Genomic DNA, 21584 nt, shown 5'->3' on the forward strand with positions numbered 1-21584 from the left:
CATCTGTGGAAGGGACGGACCGCACCACATCGAATTGGACGGACGGCATCGCATTGAATTGGACGGGCCGCATCACATTGAATTGGACGGACGGCATCGCATCGAACGGACTGCATCCCATCGCATCAGATGAAACATAATAAGCCACATAACGCATCGTATCGGACGGAAGGCATCGCATCGTAAGAGACGGCCTGAATCGCATCATAAGGGATGGACCGCATCGCATCACTAGGGACAGTCCGCAACGCATCGCATCGCGGATTTGTCAAAGAACAGACGGCTACATTATACTCAGTCATCATGTGCGCAAAATCACGCGGCGTCGTCGCCATTCAGAAGCCAGTCCGCTGCAGATTCGTTCTCAGGTTCCAGCGGCGTGTATCGGCTTCGGAGGCTGCGTACGGTACGGCGCATATGCATACGTTCCACTGCATGCTGTAAGGTCAGGGTGGCGCTGCAGACGAAGCTTCTGTTCTTCAAGCGGCAACAAGCGTGACTCATCCTTGGAGCGGTGTTGGGTATGTCACTACGAATAGAGAGCGATACTCCTGCCCTAGAATGAGTTAAACGTCAGTAAAAGCCCACTATTCACAGGCCGGCACCATGGTAATCGCAGTGAGCATACTGGTGCGGCCGCGTGTGGCAGGAAGTTGTCAACAACACGCTGTGCACTGTGGCCTGACTGATATCAGCGTTGGGTGCGTCCTATGTAGTCAGGTGCTACGCCTCGAACGCCAGCAAAATGCGGCCTCCTGAAAGGTGGTGAACTGTTGCAGGAAGTCGGAAAAGGTGTCAAGACTGGTGCAGCCATACCAAACTACCGTAATAAAAACTGGTGTAGCCATATCAATCTACCCTCAAAAAAGCTCGTGCAGACATACCAAACTACCGTAATAGAAGCTGGTGCAGTCGTACCAAGCTACTCTCGTAGAAACTAGTGCAGTAGTACCAAACTACCTTCATTAGAAATTGGTGTCATACGAAGCTACCCTCATAGAAACTGGTGCAGTCATACCAAGATACCCTCATAGAAACTAGTGACTGATAGAAACTAGCTAAACAGCCATACCCAACTACTCTCATGCAAACTGGTGCAGCCATACCAAACTACTCTCATACAAACTGGTGCAGCCATACCAAACTACCTTCATAGAAGCTGGTGGTCGTACCAAGCTGCCCTCATAACAAACTGGTGCAGTCATATCAATATACCTTGACAGAAACCAGTGCAGTGATACCCAGCTATCCTAATACAAACAAGTGCAGCCACATTAAACTATCTTCATACACACTGATGCAGCCATACCAAACTACCCTCAAACAAACTGGTGCAGTCATACCAGACTGCCATCATACAAACTGGTGCAGCCATACCAAGCTAACCTCATAAAAAATAGTGCAGTATTACCAAATAACTCTCATTAGAAAGTGATGCAGTCATACCAAACTACCCACATAGAAACTAGTGCAGCCATATTAAACTATCTTCATACAAACCGGTGCAGCCATACCATACTACCCTCATAGAAACTGGTGCAGCCATACTAAGCTCTCTTCATACAGATTAGTGCAGCCACACCAAACTGCTCTCATACAAACTGGTGCAGCCATGTCAAACTACCGTCATAGAAATTGGTAAAACTAATGCTGTCGGCGGGAAGCCCTTCGCGTACATTACACACGTGCAGAGACAGCTGACGTGGCAGAGGCGTTGCAGGCTTGTCAATGTTGTCTGCTGTCGAGGTAGTATTTACTATCAATGTTGTTTGCTGGCCGGCAAATTTTAGAAGTCTCTGTAGACGGGCAATGACGTCACAGGCGACGTGTGCACCCTGTTGCTGGCGGAAATACAACACCGTTTTAAAATTGTTTGCAATCGACTGACGTGAGTAAAATTGTGTCAGTTTGAAAGCGCAGGAGCATGGCTATAAAACGACACTGGAACCTCGGGCCCACCCGCCAGCGAGCTTTTCGTTTTTTATAGTTTTTCCTATTGTAATCGTTTTTTATATTAGAACCACATTTCATATCAATGTGTGGAGGGCGGACGCCACACATATAGAACGAAAGCTATTACTGGCAGCGCATCGTCACTTTGCGACCGCACTTGGCAAACTTTATAAGCCGGATGCCTCTTTATTTAAAAAAAACTGCAACTGCCATGATCACATTACAGCAAGGAGTTTACACCCTTTGCATCAAAGTTAAAGCACTTTTCTGTCAATGTTTATGAACTTGTATTTACGCACGGGTTGAGTAACAGAACTTGCTGTTCGAGGGAGTTCCGGATCTTTGTGTCCGGTAAAGGGAGAAGGTTGGAACAAAATTTGTTCAACAAATCTCCAGCTGACTCAAGAATTAAGTACATCCGCCATTAAGAGCTAGAATATTGGCTTCCAATATGCATCTGTCGGCCTGTAATTGGATACCACGTGACGTAAGCGTTTCCACAGTTGTTGCATCTCAAGTTTAGACGAGCGCCCTGTTCAGAACGTTTGCAGCGAGCTGCCAGGGAGATGACGCCTACACTATACGAACAGCACGATTAGCTTTTTAACAAAAGAATAGCCAGTACTGATAACCGATATGAAAGCTTTCCACCGTCCGAAACTTGAACACATTATCTCTAAGCCACGGATGGCACGCATGCCAGCTGCACTAGGGAACGACGTCCGGGTTCAAGTCGCAAAACTCAAAATTCAAAATCCGTCGCGCTGCGCGGAGAAATCCCGGCTCGGTATGTTGCGGGTGCACTGTTTAGCAAGTACGAAGATCGGCTTGAAACAAAAGATCAAAGTCACTTTTGGTGTAAGCTTCAGTGAGATCTTCTGACCAGAATGGGCTGCACAGCTCACACAAGATGGCGTATTTCACACAGGAACCCAACAGGCTAGTAGCAAAAGTGCGACGCAGTGCCAGGAAGCCGCCAACTGGCTTCGACAAAGCTGCCAACTACATTTGACAGCATCTGCTTCCAGCAGTGTTCTGTGGTAGACTTTTGCGACCAACGACGTACGTGAACACAGCCTGCCGTCAATTCAACTGAGGCAAACAGGCATCAAGCATCGTGACGGAGTTAACGTGCCACGCTTCCGGTTGGCTTGGTAGAAATCAAGGCACCTAAGCGTGCCCTTAGTGCACTGCACTTACCAAATGCATCATGGATGTGCCGCTGCAAAGGTGCATTTTCAACGGACGGGAATTAGATGTGATATATCCCAGCCCAGTGGGCTTTGCTGGTCCCTCCTAATGAGTGCCACATTCAGTATTTTTGGTGGTTGTTCACTGTTTACGACTCATTTATTCTGCGTCACTTACAGAACGTTATGGGAGCGCAACAGTGTTGCTAAATATGGCCGCACTTACGGTGGTACCCTCAAATATGGCAGCATTGTTGGCCATAGCATTACGGCGAGACCAGATGGAAAACATGGCTTTCTGTCGGTAAATGTGGCTACACTGCTGCTGCCCTCCATCTAATAAGGCTGAAAATATCACATTTTGCAGAGAATGTTCGGCTTGCTAAGAATGGATTTCGACTGCGGTTTTGTAGATCTAATTTCTGTAAATTTTTAGGGTCATATTGTATGTTGCACTCATATTTTTCTATCACTGTACAGTTAGGTGTATTTTGGAGGAGCATTATTCACATAGGAAAGAAAGTAGTAATAGCCTCATTCCTGGAAAAAACACGTGAACGGATATATAGGTGCGCTGATATTAAGGCAACAAGCCTTTATTAAAACAACTGCAGAAGTGAACTCGAAATTGTCTGTCGATGATCCTGCTCGATTTTTCAGCTGTTTTGTTTTTAAAAACAGTGAGTCACAGTTTTTACAGGATACCAATTTTTAGGGATTAAATAAGGAGCAATGGCCAGCCACTGCTCCGGTACACTAAATATCTAGCTAAGAATTGCGATACGCTGAAAATATGTGTACCTGCAAACGAATTCGAGTAAACAGGCATTACGAACCACACTCCAGTCAAACATGCAAACGAGTTGAACTTAACAGGCATCACACATCACGCATCAATTATCTATGCAAACAATTTCAGTCCAACAGGCATCGTGCATCACGCGTCGGGCATCACATCGGTTCCACATGTAAACGATTTCAAGCTAGCACACATTACACATCAAGACACATCACGTTCGCATAAGCGGCCATGACGAGCCCTGTACGTTAAGGTTGGGTCGTCGGCTTTTTATAGCAACAGATTCACTTGTTTTGCTGTCTTGGTGAATCTGTGCTCTGTAGATGACTTTCAGCTCTAAAAGAGGCGAGGGATCCATACCTCCCTAAATTTCAGCATGAGCGTGCTTTGCCACATAAAATGGCCACCGAAATGGGTATTCCATGTTGTGTTTTTGGCGTCTAGCAGGCAGCAACTACTTGAAACCCAGACATGCATAAATATATGCAAGTTTATGCATAATTTTGTGTTGTGCATAAATATATGCAAGTCTGGGTTTCAAGGGATTTGCACGTAACAAACATTGTGTAGGAATTTAAGTGTAAACTGTTTAAAACCCTTGGAGGAACATCGTCTATGTCGGGCAGTCCTTGCGCCCTATTCGTTTTAGGTCTAATGAACATATGTGAGACCCTAAAAACAAAATAGGGAAGCCCCCTTTGATGATCACCTTAACAAAACACGCTCGGGCCGAAATTCAGGTAGCTATGAACCCTATGCGCCTTTTAGAGCTCAAAGTCATCGACAGACCACAGGATCACCCAGACAGGAAAATAAGTGAATATATTGTTATCAAAAGTCGACGACCAAACTTAAGCGTACAGGGCTCGTCGCGGTCGATTACGCGAACATGATATGTGCCTTGATGTGTGGTGTGTCCTAGCTTAATATCGTTAACATGTGCAAATGATGCCCGACGCGTGATGCGCGATGCCTGTTGAACTGAAATTGTTTGCATGTATAATTGATGCGTGACGTGTGATGCCTGTTTACTTCAACTCGTCTGCCCGTTTGACTGAAGTGTGATTCGTAATGCCTGTTGACTTGAATTCGTTTGCAGGTACACGTAGTTTAGCGCATTGTAATTATTGGCTAGAGATTCACTGGATCGTAGTGGGGGCTGGCCACTGCTCCTTGTTTAATCCCCTGAGTGTTGGTGTCCTGTAAAATCGCGACACGCTGTTTCAAATAAAACCTGAGAAATCGAGCGGGATTATCGGCAGGCAATTTTGAATTCACTTCTGCTATTGTTTCTATAAAGGCATGCCACTAAAATATCAACGCATCTATATATCCATTCTCATGGTTTTTCTCTGAAGAATGATGCTATTACTACTGTCTTATCTAACTCAGCATTACTGGTTTCCATTCCGTTCCGTTCGAAACCCTTTTAGGCTGTCGGTTTCGAAATCCAGTCCAAACTCCTGCCAACTGATGATCGCTCGATCCAACCCACATAATTCCTTGATCAATCCATATCGCGCGGACCGGCCAAGTCGGAGGAGAGTTCTTCCCCGGTTCGTTCCTAAAACCACACGTTATGCGTTCAACTTACCAGAAATATATACGGCAACATGTTGACGACAGAGCAGTCAACCCACAGACACAATGTCGATGAGACGCTCTAGATGCCGCTTTTGTACCGAAGCCATTGGCGTGAAACACTTGGAGATTGTCATACTTAACCACGTAAGGTATTATTGCATCGGCGATTGTTGCACCTACCGATGGAAAACCCTTGTAACACGCTATGATGTTCTGTTGAGTAACAGGGAAGTGCGGAAGGACACTTTTTGCGGTGGACACGAAGACACAGCTTCACCGGCAATACGGTGGCGTTTTGCAACACAGAAGATACACACCCAGCAGCGCGCTTATCGCGTCCATTGTAGTGTCTCCGTCGATCGCTTCCGCGTGCTGACGCTTCCCCGTCTCGTCTGGGCGGGATATCTCCTCTCAAGTCCTCTAAAATAACATGGCGGCAACTTGTATCGGAAACCCGCCTCTGAAAAAGACAGTTGGATAGGCTGCGCTGAATCTAATATAATACAGGTTGCATGCATTAATGCAAGTACATTTTTACGAGCCCTTGATGATTAAACCGTAGTAGAGGTAGAATACCAGAAAATGCCGTTGTGTTTTTGAGGAGTGGAAATTATCATTGCCTGGAAAATGCAGATAGAGGTGATGCTGCTCAGTCGCAGCGTTAAAATGTAGAACAGAGCCTAATCGTTAATAAGAACATGTCAATGTAAACAATGTAGCCGATGTGATCAGGTGATCGACTATTTTTTACCCTAAGTCCAACGTATCGGCGCAACTACCGCACAAACATGATGAAATTTTGCAAAATGCTCGCGAATGCTGACTTAACCAGAAAACGGAGGTAAACAATGCTGCCACTGGGGTGAAGAGTCCACGCTGCAGTAAGATCCTGGTGGAGTTCGACAGGGCACGCCCCTGTTTCTGGCACAACTGTGCGGGTGCGATGCGTTTTTTTTAGAGCCAGCTGACCGAAACCGTGCGCGTTTTGTTTGACGGGTCTAAGTACACCTGGCGATGAATAGGGGACATGCGTCAGTCCACTGAAGGAAAGCGCGGCAATGGAAGTTTACGCAACGCAAACGGGTGAAACCATGATGATTCCCAAAGCTCGAGATGCCCAATAAACCACTAGATATGTAGCTATGCATATAATAACTTGTAACATAGCCAATGGCAAAGCAACGTCACCACCAGAACTCCCCTGTCTAGTGCGTGCGCTCCGCCAATTAACAGGCGTTTGTGAACATCCTTTGTGCATATGTCGTGGTTCCTAAAGGGAGTGTTCCACATCTGTGTGGGGTTTGAACTGAAACAGCCATCTCGAAAATGATTCGGTACAGTTCGCAGCCTTGCGTTTGTTAAGATCTATATCCCTCTCGTTTCTGAGCCACACTGCCGCGAACATGTGAAGACTGTTTTGAGGAGACTATTTCAAGGCCTCCCTGGCATCCATGACGCCATGATAACGCCATTCAGACCCTTCAATTCAATTAGCCATGTGGCGATCAAACCCAAGAAAAACAAAATTGTCGAATCGTTCTTGTTGGGCGTTCGTAAGCACGAATTCCAGATATAACGACCGCCAATTGGCTCTCAGTCACTGATGTGCAAGGCATAGTCACGTAATCAAACAATGCCGTATTGAGAAGCGTATTAAATAAACAGAGAAATTGTGGCGCCTATGACAGTTTTTCCAATTTAATGATATACCAATAGTTGTCGGTGAGCTCATCTCAACGCATCAGATTCCTGCTTCAATATCTTTAAATGTGGAACATTTCTTTTAACAGCCCCCCCCCCCCGCCCTATCCCATTTGGTCGAAATTGCATTCGAAGGAATGGGGCCTATGGAAAGCAAGCGTTTCGGTTAAATACGCTGACACGTGCGTGATGTCTTGACTCATTTCGTGCCTTTATCCCGCACCGAAGATCTTCTTTGTGCTAGATAGGTGTCTAGTTATATTGTATTTAGAGTCTTCCATAACATGCCATTTCCAGTATTCACGTCACATACATTGAACACGGAAACGAAAGACATGCGTATCACACGCGATGATAAAACGCCACCACAGATTCCCCTCGATCGAAGGCAAACGACGGTGGAAGACAGGCGAACGTCTGATTGCAGCTAATTCCACGTACACGTCACCCGGAAACAAATAATCAGCCCGACCCCGACCTCGATCACGACCTCGGTGTACACTCGCGGAGTGGCAACACACCGCCAGCTGTGGCCCGGGTGACACGCGAGGACACCGCGGTCCGACCGGCCGTTGTTGCATCGCCTCACAGCATGTTCCGCACTGTCATCATGCCCTGTTCGGTGAGGATGCCACGTGTTTTTGCCCAACCCAACTCAAGCAGTACGGGAGACACACGATATTTCTGAGGGCGATGGCTATTTCTGAGGGCAATGCGAGCGCCGACGTTCCGTGCTTTTTTAACCCCCTGTCTCTGTGTAGCTGAACGGTCACCCGAGAGAGTGTCAAGCAGCATCAAATGTGGAGTGGCATCAACACCTCCATCATTGTCCTCTTAATGCCGGCCACGCTGTGCGCGCTGCATGCAGAGCGGCGTGGCGCGACACGATAGGGTGCGACTCACCGTGACTCAGCGCGACCCGATGCGATCTGACGCGACATCTGTCGGGCTCTAGTGCGACAGGGCGACGGCGCGCTCACGCGGCTCGTTGCCATGGATGCCGAATAAGCAATATCTCCATTGGTGTTTCGGGTTTGCCAACTTTTCTCTTCCTGCATTCTCACCCTAATCCATTGCTGGCAAGTTTGGCGTTAGTCCTTTCGCGGAAATTAGTTTTGGCCTTCCCACTTACTGAAACATTGCGTCACTCTCGACATTGCCCCCCACCCCCCACCCCCACCTCACCCTACCTCTACTGTATCCCCATCACCATACGCAGACATCAGTGGCTGGTCGTGGTCTCATTAACTCCTAAAGCACAACGTGATTATATCATTTATACCTTATGTCACTGGAGATCTTAGTCATCCTCCTCTTTTATACCTAGCCACTTGACAATGACGACAAGACATTGCACGCAATTATGACGGCACAAAGGGCAGGCATTGTGTTAGAAAAGCCGTGGTAGTAGGCACCAGGCAACGGGAGAGGGTTAATACCTCCACCTGCTCCATTGGTAATAAGCTTGACATTAGCCTTATGGGGTTGCGGGAGCGTTAGCCTTTCCGCGTATACAAGAATAGTATCATTCCTGCCACTCTTCTCCCCCCCCCCCTACACACACACACAAAGACACTAGTGCCCACTCATGGCTTTTTAAACACATGAGGGACGACTGGAGCGAAACATCCCATACCCCTTATACGGCTACCTGGACCGTAAATAACATTCTGCACTGATCGGTGTATGCAAATGGAGCAAAATGGCCTTGATCAATCCGAGAACATGTTCCATTGTCAGCACCAGAAAATCGCAGCGAAAAGACCTATGTGAATTCGCCCAACTGCGTGGAATATTGGCCACACTGCAGGAAACATAAATCAACGAACTCACCATTGGTGCCTCTTCGGATCTCTTAGACGAAACCATGCCCCTCCGCTCAAGGTTCCGACGCATCCCCCCCCCCCCCCCCCCCCCCAACACGTAGACACCAATGCTAACAATGGAGAGGGGTCCGGAAGAAACGTCAGACGCGCTTCATCTTGCATATATAAATTTTGATGTCTTAAATGCTTTTTACGACGTTCCATTCTTGGTAGCAGTGCATTCTGTCGTGCGGTCCGGTATGAAAAGTAGGTTTAATTGCTTTTTTCACATTGAGCCACAACTGGCCTCAACTGGCCATGGACACCGCGGAGTAGTTCGCATTTAGGAAGCCAAATTGTTCTTATATGATTTCAAGTAATGATGGAAGGCAAATTTCAAATGACCGCGACACCTCTAAAATGGGGTTTGACACAACTTTTTCCATAACTCGGTCAAATCTGACGGTTTTCGCCTGTCTCCGTTTGCCACCGTTGAGCCGGACACAGTCGCAAATCGCCGCATGACTGCCGCATGACAGCCGTATGACAGCCGCATGACAGCTGGATGGCAGCCGCATGACAGCTGGATGACAGCCGTGAGACAGGCGTGCGGATAAGGTATCGGGCCGCGCCGCATGACAAGCATGCCAGTGGGGGTCAGTGTGGAGTCTTCCTTAGCCTCTGTCACTACGTGTTGTCTCATTGGGGCAAGTGTAGGGCCTCTCTAGGTCTCTGTCGGCACGCGGTCTCAGCGGAACAAGTGCGTGGCCTCCCTTAGTCTCTGCCCTAAGCGGTGCCTGATTGGGGTGCTCTCAGAATGCCGCGGCAACGACACATGATGATCGGGACGTATTTTCCCAGCTGAGGGTATGATACAGAGTTGATTGTGATACGCAGGATACTGATACATTGTAAAGGTTCCATTTCGTCGCAGCAGAATTTGTCTGTTAGTTGTGGGTCGGTGTTGTTAAGCCGGATATACCTAATCAGAATAATTTCTGTTTTGGAATAGTTTATTTTTGGGCGTTGTTGACAAGACCATCGCAGTGCTATGGTCTAGTTCTTCTCAGCAGAGATTTGGGGTTAAAAATGTTGGTGGGAAGATTAGGAAATCTGGGTGTCATCGGCGTACATAGTGATCTTTACGTGGAATATGCTGTGATAAGTCAATTGTGAAGATAAAAATGTGAAGAAAAAAGAAACGATAAACGCAGTGGTGACAAAATGCATTAGTTATATAGAACTTGTGGCTGCATCATGGGTCCTGACACGCGAGTACGACACAGCGGTCACTCGCTCCGTCATGCCGGAGCAGAGGTGACGCCTTCATGGACACCGGAGCCTGCCGCAACTTAAAAAAAAAAACAGTAAGAATGACCCTCAGTACTAAAACTTACCATCAAACTAGACAAAGAAGACTAGAAAGAAAGAAACTAGACGGATGCCACCAAACTAGGCATCGATGAGCGCTGTGAACGTGTCATTGGGAGATAAATGCGGACCCATTGCGGCCACCAAACATAGGCAGGCCCACACCGACCACTTCAGGCGTTGCAGTCAACCTGCGCTTCATGACGGTGTGCCCCAAGCCTACAAGCCGGGTCTCTCGGGACTTGCTTTATTCTAGGAACACGGTGTACCGTCACCCCATTCCGTGGCATGCCGTTTTGCCATGTGATATGCTGAAAAGTTATATTCAGCATGCATACACATGTTGATGTCCCGCTATTATACTATTCTGCGTCTGTATTGGTGCTCCGGCGTTCAGAACAACGTCTCGTTAGGTCAAGCATAAACGATGCCTGGTGGTATATCTCGTGACCCATGGGTCAGAGAAAAAGTATTGTGCCATATGAGTTAGACGCGCCACACAACTCCTCATGTCAAGTTGTAAAGAACTCTGAACGATGATGCCTTCATTAGCCTCCCATGAATGCTGGTAAACAATCACCTCACGTTGGTGTTTTTCGAGTGACAGTATGAAGCAATATCATTGTGAGCGGTGGGACACTATCATGCATACCAAAGAGAGCCATAGGGCACACACACTTGAGGCTATTTAGACGCTCCCACCCTCGGGTTTTAACTTAGGCTACTAAGTTAACTCGGAAGATTCTGTATCCAAAGCGGGTGATTTTGTATCATTCTGTGGTCGATGGGTACTAAGATCCCTACTTCAGTTAAAATATCGCCGGACCTATCCTAGGTCATGTAGAGATCTGAAGCTCACATATTATATAGAAAAATGTTCGGCGGATACGATGGTGTTAGTTCCGTCAAAATCCATTGAATACTTGAGGAGTCACGGTGCTGCAAACTGAGTCAATTGTCGGAAAAATTACATGGTTAGGTTTAACCTATGTTACCTAGAGATATAGACTTGTGCTTAATACGCCTCTATTTGGCTTTAGGTGAGCTAGGTTTTTCGTGATTATTCTAGGTTACACTCATAGATAAGGGTACTTGAGGTTTGGTGCCCAAATCGGCAGTCGTATACCGGTGTGCATGTTTCTCCTATAGGCTTACAGGTTAAATTTCCATACGAGCATAGCCAGTTGCACCAGTTACGACCTAACATGTTTCTAATTATCCGATTGCCTTCAGTAAAAAAGAATGAAAGATCTCGGCGAGACGAGTTAAATAAAAACAAACGAAATTGAAATCGGACAAAATCCAAAAAAGGCTATTTCGAAAAATACATTTGTTTCAAAAAAGCTCCTCTGACCAGAATTTGCTAGTACATTATTCTAACCTCCAGAAAAAGTTGTGCCGTAATACGGAGCATCGATTGGCGGTCTAAAATTGAAAATCGGCTGAAGTGTTCAAAAAATATTAGCAAAAACTCAAATTTTAAAAAAGGCGTTTGCGCCAATGCTTAAAATAAGGAATCTATCCAACCGATTTTTGCGCACAAAATGTCACTAGATGCGCAATTTCCGGGGGCACAACGCGATTATTTTGTAAGCGACTGAAAAATGGGTAAAAAGGTTTTAGGCAAAACACTGTTTTTCAGTTCTTTGGGTCACATAATATGGTCTAGCGCTAAGACCAAATAGCCGATTGACGTGTCCCCACAGTATGTGCTGCATATATGTAGTGCGCATCTTTTGTTTTTAGATTATTCAGTTATATCAATCAGAGACCGAGAAAAACCCGAAGAACTGTTTTGCATCGCAAGGATTCCGCTGAGTTAACTCGGGTGATGCTATACCAGTTTTCGTTTTTTCAGGCTTAGTGGTAACATCAATGCACTTATTTACTCGTAACTCGTTAACTATTCAACCGATGTCAGTTTTGAAAAATGTTTTGTGTAAGCAATCGTCTGGCGCATGTTTTTGGCAAATTTGCCAGTTCTAACGAGTGAATTCAACGACTTCTATTAATTGAAGCAATCAGTGCAATGCGCAGATCCCCTTTACGTAGAAATCGGTTTCCTGAGGCCCAGGTTTTACTGAAATGTTGCCAAAGGCATTGTGATACTAAAAATTATTGATGTTTGCCTCCATCACTAATGACTTGATTTTCACGCACTTAAGTGTTCAACATGCCCGAAAATGCCCAAAATTTGATCGGTCGTGGACGACTGAATAATGACGTCAAAGCTTCAAAAATGGCATCAACAGACAGCCCACGTCATGTTCTACAAAGTTCGTTGGCCAAACTTGGAAACAATCAAACAAAATTGTCATTATTTGCATGTTATTTCCCGTAGGACAGCTGTCTTTGCTAAATGTACCCTTATGCACCCTTCTCGAGTCAAAAGTTCCCATTATCAGAAAACATTGCTCCATTAGTTGTATACAAGGAGTAAAACTCTGGACACTGTTATTCTAAATGCTTAAATGTTATACCTTAATGAAGACACCCACTACGTGGCGGAGTTGTAGCGTAACGCTATGGAAAAATTTACCTCCGCTCAATGCTGTCTCACTTTTTCAACAACCTATGCAAATTAGTTCTGTAAAATGCAGAACAGAGTTAAGCATAACCTAACTTAACCTAATAGCAAGCATAACATAGCCCGCATGCTATAACGGAAATAGAAATGGTTTTTAACGAAGTCAAAATTTTCAAAAATTTGTCAAAATTTTTGACCTTTCCAAACTGGGTTACATTTTTTCTCACGTCCTAAAGGTACTTAGATCAAAGCTTTTGAAGATTTCTATGCAAAACTGCGTACAAATTTTTCAAAATGTGCAAAATTTTGGCGACAAAACATTTTAAATACTTCTTAAAGTTGCAAAAATGTTATTGCAATGAGTGTCGCAAGTAACATGAGTCGTTTCTACGTTTAAATTAGTATCTGTCAGTGAAAAGAACGTAGTTCTACACTTCTTGGTTCCAAAGATAGAAGCGGTCAAACAGGAAACCAATTGAGCCCTGTTTTCGCGAAATTTTCAGTGACACGGGTAACGCTATGGGAGAACGTACCTCTGTATAATCGACTGTCGCTTCTTTATCATGCTAGATAATTCGAATCTTTAAAGAACATGATGTAGATAAAAATTCACGCAACTCTAAACCTGAAAGAGACATTCGAAATTGTGTCGTCAGAATTTCAAAATTTAATATTTCTTGACATGCATGATGTTGAAAAAATTATTTGATCCCAAAATGCCTCAGTGATAATACATTTTAGAACTAATTTCCTATCAAAAACTGGCTTCGATTCTAAAATATTGCATTTTTTTGCAAATTTTAAGATGCAAAAACCTTCCAAAAAATTTTGATCACACTTTTTCTAAAACATCTCAAAAGCACACCACCCAGGTAGAGCAGAAAATGGCCTATCTGACATTGATTCTGCTAACCCTCTATCTTTTTTTGTTGCTGCGCTATAGTCTGTCAAACTTGACATCTGCAATAAGCGAAACAGCGATATTTTTTCGAAGTGCCACGCGTAACGCTATGGGAAGAACTACGTCTACTCAATCCCCCATAACTTCTTTAAAATACATTGAATGTACAAGCTGTAGAAAACATGATGTACACGATGAACAAGCGCTTAGACTTCCAGGCAACAAAGTCAAAAAACAAAGTTTTTGAAAGCCCACAAATTGTATTATATTTTTCAAATTCCTTGGTATTACCACAAATTTTGAATAAATGGCAAAAACATTTTCATAAAATGATTATCGTAATGAATTTTGCATCTAGAAAAGCACAAAAATCATCAACATAAAAAATAGACAATGCTTTTGACAAAACCATGTATATATATGAAACGCTAAAGTTTATGATCTTACTTTTGTATTATAAAATCCAGATAGAACAGACAAAAGTGTAACTCAGAGTCTTAAAACAAACTTGCAAGGACGTATGGCTGCCGAGAAAAAGCCTGCCAAAGATGGACTTACAAATAAGAGAATCACGTATTTTTTCCAAGTGCCACGCGTAACGTTACATGGAAAAACTACCTTACTCAAGCGAGGCTAGTTTCCTCAATATATCTAATACCCACAAGCTGTAAAGAGCACGTTGTACATGATCACAAAACGCATGTACACACTATACCAGAATGCAAAAATAAAAAATTTCGATGCACAAAAAAGCAAAACAATATTTCACTGAAACCTAGGAACCCAAAATAACTTTCCAATCACAAAATAACCTGCATAAAAGTTGTTAATTGGACAGTTTCATATGTGATGACGTTTAACAAACAAACAAATTCGGGAAAGTTTTGAAAATATATTATGCTTAAAACTTTCATTTGTGTCAAAATTAAAAATTTTGAAACCAATTTTAAAAACAACGCAAAACGATAATACAAACAAAACTGTGAGTGACGGTGTAAAAAGTAGCTTTCTAAGGCGTGCCGTTGCTTAGGAACCAGGAGGGAAACATTGCATCATTGTATGCGGCGAAAATACACTTGTTCAGGATAGGAACGGACATAACTCAGACGGCTCTTAGTGCAACCTAGAAATTATTTTTGCAGCATAAATAACACGTTATTTACAACATGCACCTGTATCACAGAAAATCCACGGAAAATTCCGAAAATCTTGGCCAACTACTTTAACACATAATTTCTCAAAACCCTTTGGGTGTAACCAAGAAAATCCAAATACATTACAAAGAACAGGTGAAAAGACACTTTTCCGTAATGTATCTTGTTTAGAAAACTGTTATGCAAAAATGTCCAAAATACCAATGATGCACATCCCCGGTTTAAATCAACGAAAGGTACAACTCCGCCCGGGTCGAATCAGCGTCTCAATCTTCTTGTAAGGCGTTGAAGTGATGTTCTCGGAGCGAAAAATCAAAACTTGTCCCACTTTCCGATTTTTTCGAGTTCTTCTAATAATCCGATTCACTTGCTTCCTTCGCCAAAAGTGAAACTGATTTTTGGCTATAATCAGGATTTTTTGTTTCAGGTTACACTTAATAGCCTCCGAGCAGTGGCAGTGGCCACAAACCCATGTTGGTACAAAATCACCCGAATTGATTCAGCTTGGTCTCAAATCACCCGAGTTGAGTAAAAATGGTGCAAAATCCTCCGAGTTGATAAAACGAGGGTACAAAATCTTCTGGTTCAACAAACCAACCGACTTGTGGAGACCGGACCACTAGACGCCCAAAACCCCGCCAGCGCGCTCGGGCCCACAGAATGCCTGGCGCCTCTGGAGCGCGATGTCACACGGTCGCTCATGCGTCTGGAGATGCATCGTGTGGGTATCGCCCAACCGACGGCTGGTTCTGAAGCAGCTCTGATGCCATAGCTGCGGCAGCTGAGGTGACGATACCTGGCCGGTTGTACTTACCAATCAGCGGGCCGCGTTAAAGGCATGCCAACTGGTGCCGGGCACCAATCAACCATTCCCAACCCTAGAACGATGATCTGGGGCATATTCGTGGTGACCACGCTAAACCCCTCTTCATCAAACATCGCGATAAGCTCACGTATCCTCGCCTCAGGCTTCATGCTCAAGAAATGTACGCGGTGCTCATAACTTATTATTGGAAAATGTGATACTGGGTCTACGTTTGACAGGAGATGGAATACTGCGAGCCAAAAATGAGCCAACGCCTAAATGAGACGGCCGACGCCAAGTGAGACGACTTTGGTCGCCGCATACAATATTACAACACCTATCTCATCCCACTTATCCCTTGCAGTGGCGTCACTGGTGATTCCAGACTGGGGAAACATGTCGCTGGGGAAAGGGTAAATAGTGTGTAAAACCGGAGTCCACCACATCAGTACTCTGTCTCTGTTGTTCCGGATTCCATGGAGGTTGCTGCGCATAATGTTCTTGATTCGAAGATTGGGACACTGGCCACCCCTCCCGTCCTTCTCCTTATCGCAATAACGCTGATACCCCTCCATACAGGAGAATATCAGAGCCTCTGGTTGTTTTTGCGGCCGAAATAGCTCAGTTGGGAGAGCGTTAGACTGAAGATCTAAATGTCCCTGGTTCGATCCCGGGTTTCGGCAACGGTTTTAAATTAAGCTCAGCAACATTCAGGCGCGGACTCCATCACAATGGTAGCACGGTACAAGGGTCAGTCTATGGCTCTAATAGCCATAGCGTTACCGCTAGACATAACTGTAGTGCTGAAGTGGGAAGAAGGCATGACGCCACTGTTGCCGAAAATGCGGCTCAGGAGCAACCAAAGCATCGCTGACGTTAAGCAAAGGTGAAGTGACAATTACCGGACGTTTCTAACACTTTTTTATGGTTTTGGTTTCATGTGGCATAAACAGTTGCCCACAAAACGGTCACAAGATATATTAGGATCGTAATCGTCCAAAATCATCTTCCCACTGCAACCCTAAAGCTGCAACGAGCGATAGCGCTACGGCTATTGGGAGCCATGGACCGGTTCTCGTACCGTCTTGCCACTATCGTAGAATGCACATCTGGGTTTTGCTCAGTCTAAGTTAAAACCACTGCCGAAACCCGGGATCGAACCAGGGACATTTAGATCTTCAGTCTAACGCTCTCCCATCTGAGCTACTTCGGCCGCGAAGGCGACAGGAAGCGCTGATATGCTCTTGTATTGAGGACCAGCGGCGTTATTCCGATGGGGAGAAGGGCGGGAAGGGGTGACCAGTGTCCCAGCCTTGAAATTAAGAACATTATGCGCAAAACCTGCGTGAAATCCAGAACAAAAGAAACAATATAGCTATTTGGTAGAATCCGGCTCTACATGCTCCCCCATCGAAATGTTTCCCCCAGTCCAGGATCACTGGTGACACCACTGCAGGAGATAGTGAGGTGAGATAGGTGTTCTTCTTTTGCATGCAGAAATCTCCACAATGTTTAGCAGCTGTCGAAAGGATGAAGAATGCGCAGAGTGTTATCGTATAAAATAAGTTATGTATCTTGTACTTATATTGTCCACCCTAGATCCGATATTGCATCGTCGATTTCTAAAAAGAATATACTTTTATCCACTGGTAGGTGGTAGATTTGCTTCATTTTCCACATTTGAGATAAGCTAGAGAGGAAAAAATGACGATTTCAGAAACTTTGTTCTTTAAAGTTTCTCCCATCTCAGTAAGGAAACAATTTGATGACTCTGTTATATCCTGATCATATGTAACAGCTTTATCATTCTCCTGATTAATCCTAGATGGATCAGCAATCCGGAAGCATGTATGACATGACTAGCTTACTGTGTGTCATGTTGAACTCTTATGACCTCATTTTGTGCATCCTACCTACATCCGACTATGTACTGACCAGAACAAAATTGTAGCTGGCGCTTTAGCTGCATAGCGCGAGCAAAATGGATGTGGAAATATTCTAAATCAATGGCCGCATAAATACACCAAATAATCACGTTAACCTATGGAATGACCTTGATCTGACCCCATTGTGGCATCTACAAGTTCTTAACCCAGCATCCTCAAGTATCCAAAGGGCATATACTTGTTGAAGGAATGAAACGCTCCACTTGACCCAGCCCCTACGAACATGTAGCGGGGGTCTGCAGGCCTTTGCCCTGACCTTGACCCTTCACGTCAGTATGACTTATAATCTTTGCTTCTTTGAGATACGCTCATTAACTTTTTCCGTTTACAGATATATTTCCAACTTCGGCAATGAGTTTCCGAAAAAGCTTTGCGACAGTTTTGTCTCCCGGCTTTCGAGACCGAAGCGCTCGATTGGGACGCCAGCCAATTAATGATTAATAAACCTTGCAGCTGATATTATGGCCCGTTCGGAAAAGAAATCGTCCTGTTATGATCCAACCAAAGATATTTAACGACTACCAGTATTAGAACTGCTTCAATTTAACCAAGTGAACTGCGGTTAGCATGTATCCGCCGTTGAACATTACGTGCCGATTACACTTGTGACGTCATCAGTCAAAGCAGCGGCATTTGGCCGGACGGTTATACCTTCTGCTCTGGGGCCTTGGATCAGTCGGTCCTAGAGTGCTACGGGACGGGGTGGGTGGGACCATAGTACCCACCGTCCCTAGGGTGGGACGGTGGGGCGGTTATCGACGCGTGTGAACCAACTTGGGGGCACCGGTTTAATAGCTGCCCATAACACCAGCGCTGTTGCCTTGTTTGCAATGTCGATGCTTGTCAGGCTTCGTGTGGAAATTTCAAAGCACGCACATGACAACAGCTGGGAATTGGAACAAAGGCCGCGTTACAATTTCCGGTCTCCATCTATAACATCGTGCCAAATTTCGTCCCGGCTCTGTTCCTAACTTCATTTTATGTAGACTCTTGCAGAAAACACCTTCGGCATCCAGACATTTCCAGACATCCAACATCCAACATTCCATCTGCATCTTGTAGCACCAAAGCAAAAATACAGCAAAAGATCGACACCAATCCTAGGTTTTAGTATACTTTCATAGCAGACGGTACGATGGGGAGCGTATAGGGGAACAAATCGCTCTCACCCCGTCTGCCGTGTGACGCCAGCGATGTTAGGCAGAACGAGCACACTGTAATACCAAGTACCTACAAGCCTGCTATTGACATCCTAGACAAAGAAGACTACAACACGAAAATACAGTCATCCTGAACGACGGAAATAAGTTCTGCTAATCACGCACATTTCTACGAATAAACTAAAAAGCGACCTGATCAGAGCGGATATATATATATATATATATATATATATATATATATATATATGTGTGTGTGTGTGTGTGTGTGTGTGTGTGTGTGTGTGTGTGTGTGTGTGTGTGTGTGTGTGTGTGTGTGTGTGTGTGTGTGTGTGTGTGTGTGTGTGTGTGTGTGTGTGTGTGTGTGTGTGTGTGTGTGTGTGTCTGTGTGTGTGTGTGTGTGTGTGTGTGTGTGTGTGTGTGTGTGTGTGTGTGTGTCTGTGTGTGTGTGTGTGTGTGTGTGTGCGTATGTATGTATGTATACACATATCATGATATAAAAGCAGCACTATCGGTGACAAGCCGCCAAAGAGAACATTTGAATTGTACCGTAGCTGTTGTTACTATACTGCCGCAACGGCGATGAAATCCGTGCGGACTTCTTAATGCACACTAGTGCCTGCTGCAACAACAAAAAAAACTAGTAAGAATGATCACCAGCACTAAAACTTACCACCAAACTAGCCATGGAACACTAGAGGGAAAGAACCTAGACCGATACCACCAAACTAGGCGTGGATGAGCTTTCTGGACGTGTCGTTGGGCGGTAACTGCGGACCCATTGCGGCCACCAAACATAGGCAGGCCCACACCGACCACTCCAGACATTGTAGTCAAGCTGCAGTCCATTACGGTGTGCCCCAGGCCTACAAGGCCGGGTCTCTCGGGACTCCCTTTACTATAGGGACACGATGTGCCGTTTTCCCAAATTTCGTCGCACGCCGTTTGGCCATGTGATATGCTCAAAAAGTTATATTCAGCATGCATACACATGTTGATGTCCCGCTATTATACTATTCTGCGTCTGTATTGGTGCTCCGGCGTTCAGAACAACGTCTCGTTAGGTCAAGCATAAACGATGCCTGGTGGTATATCTCGTGACCCATGGGTCAGAGAAAAAGTATTGTGCCATATGAGTTAGACGCGCCACACAACTCCTCATGTCAAGTTGTAAAGAACTCTGAACGATGATGCCTTCATTAGCCTCCCATGAATGCTGGTAAACAATCACCTCACGTTGGTGTTTTTCGAGTGACAGTATGAAGCAATATCATTGTGAGCGGTGGGACACTATCATGCATACCAAAGAGAGCCATAGGGCACACACACTTGAGGCTATTTAGACGCTCCCACCCTCGGGTTTTAACTTAGGCTACTAAGTTAACTCGGAAGATTCTGTATCCAAAGCGGGGGATTTTGTATCATTTTGTGGTCGACGGGTACTAAAATCCCCCCTTCAGCTAAAAAATCGCCGGACCTATCCTAGGTCATGTAGATATCTGAAGCTCACAAATTATATAGAAAAATGTTCGGCGGATACGATGGTGTTAGTTTTTGTCAAAATCGATTGAATGGTTTAGGGGTCACGGTGCTTCAAACTGAGTCAATTGTCGGAGAAATGACATTCTTAGGTTTAACCCATGTTACCTAGAGATATAGACTTGTGCCTAATACGCCTCTATTTGGCTTTAGGTGAGCTGGGTGATTCGTGCTTCTTCTAGGGTACACTCATAGATAAGGGTACTTGAGGTTTGGTGCCCAAATCGGCGGTCATATACCGGTGTGCGTGTTCCTCCCATAGGCTTACACGTTAATTTTCCATACGAGCATAGCCAGTTGCACCAGTTACGACCTAACATATTTCTAGTTATCCGATTGCCTTCAGTCAAAAAGAATGAAAGATCTCGGCGAGACGAGTTGAATGAAAACAAACGAAATTGAAATCGGACAAAATCCAAAAAAAATACATAAAAAAATAAATACTGTTGTAAAAAAAATACTGTTTTGAAAAATACATTTGTTTTAAAAAATCTCCCCTGACCAGAATTTTTTAGCACATTATTCTAACCTCCAGAAAAAGTTGTGCCGTAATACGGAGCATCGATTAGCGGTCGAAAATTCAAAATCGGCTGAAGTGTTCAAGAAATATTAGCAAAAACTCAAATTTAAAAAAGCGTTTGGGCCACTGCTTAAAATAAGAAATCTATCCAACCGATTTTTGCGCACAAAATGTTATTAGACGCGCAATTTCCGGGGGCACAACGCTATTTTTTGTAAGTGATTGAAAAATGGGTAAAACAGTTTTAGGCAAAACACTGTTTTTCAGTTTTTTGGGTCACATAATATGGTCTAGCGCTAAGACCAAATCGCCGATTGACGTGTCCTCACAGAATGTGCTGCGTGTATGTAGTGCGCATCTTTTGTTCTTTAGATCATTCAGTTCTATCAATTAGAGACCGAGAAAAATCCGAAGAACTGTTTTGCATCGCAATGGATTCCGCTGAGTTAACTCGCGTGATGTTGTACCAGTTTTCGTTTTTTTTCAGGCTAAGTGGTAACATCAATGTACTTATTTACATATAACTCGTTAATTATTCAACCGATTTAAGTTTTGAAAAATGGTTTGTGTAAGCAATCGCCTGGCGCATGTTTTGGGTAAATTTACCAGTTCTAACGACTGAATTCAACGAC

General features: G+C 44.6%; 2 non-coding genes across 2 annotated transcripts; one reads left to right on the forward strand and one right to left on the reverse strand.

Moving 5' to 3' along the window:
• The first annotated feature begins 16400 nt into the window (after positions 1–16400).
• On the forward strand, positions 16401–16473 carry TRNAF-GAA (transfer RNA phenylalanine (anticodon GAA)). The gene has a single exon. It is a non-coding gene; the product is annotated as a tRNA-Phe (tRNA).
• Positions 16474–16930: 457 nt separating this feature from the next.
• Positions 16931–17003, reverse strand: TRNAF-GAA (transfer RNA phenylalanine (anticodon GAA)). Its single transcript has one exon. It is a non-coding gene; the product is annotated as a tRNA-Phe (tRNA).
• Between the last annotated feature and the right edge of the window lie 4581 nt (positions 17004–21584).

Source organism: Pollicipes pollicipes, unplaced genomic scaffold (assembly GCF_011947565.3).
Source record: "Pollicipes pollicipes isolate AB1234 unplaced genomic scaffold, Ppol_2.1 Scaffold_1600;HRSCAF=1878_pilon_pilon_pilon, whole genome shotgun sequence".
Taxonomy (NCBI): domain Eukaryota; kingdom Metazoa; phylum Arthropoda; class Thecostraca; order Pollicipedomorpha; family Pollicipedidae; genus Pollicipes; species Pollicipes pollicipes.